Below are 637 nucleotides of genomic sequence, written 5' to 3'. Positions count from 1 at the left end.
TGTGGCTTTGGATTATTCATTATAAAACAAATAAACATCTTTCTTTAGTATTTTTAATAGTAGGGTTTAAAGCTTTTCTTTGGGGTGGGGTTTTGATCACAAGATCTGGTTTAGAAGTTTTCTCCTTATGATTTAGTAATATTTTAGACTCTTTTCGTGATGTTTGTATCCTAATGTTTGGACATTCATTTTGAAATCAATGGGACGTGTGAAGTACCAAATGTCAGTTGATATGTAAACTTGTCTGATGATCTTTAACTGGGTCAGTCATCACAATCAGTATTCACAAATTCTCAAGAACCATAGTACTACCAATTAGCTAGTCAATTTTTAATTAAAAAACTTTACCATAGTCCAAGGAAGAGAATGGGATGCAGATGCACTCAGCTTGGTTAATGACATTTATAAAACTCTTGTTTAAACAGTCAGAATCATAAAGCATAGTTTTTATTCTCTGAAACCAGAATATTCTTTTAAAATGCAATGAAAATGATAATCTCTACATGGTATGAATTGTTAAAAAGACTACAATAGAAATGAGAGAATGATGTGAGGTAATACTATGTGTAAAATATATATTATTCTTTTACAAAGCTATCTTTATGGTCTTCAAGAATCATTGTGTTACTTGAAGTGG

This window comes from Otolemur garnettii, unplaced genomic scaffold, assembly GCF_000181295.1.
Source record: "Otolemur garnettii isolate 467f Iridium unplaced genomic scaffold, OtoGar3 scaffold00014, whole genome shotgun sequence".
NCBI lineage: Eukaryota > Metazoa > Chordata > Mammalia > Primates > Galagidae > Otolemur > Otolemur garnettii.
This window is presented reverse-complemented; position numbering follows the sequence as displayed.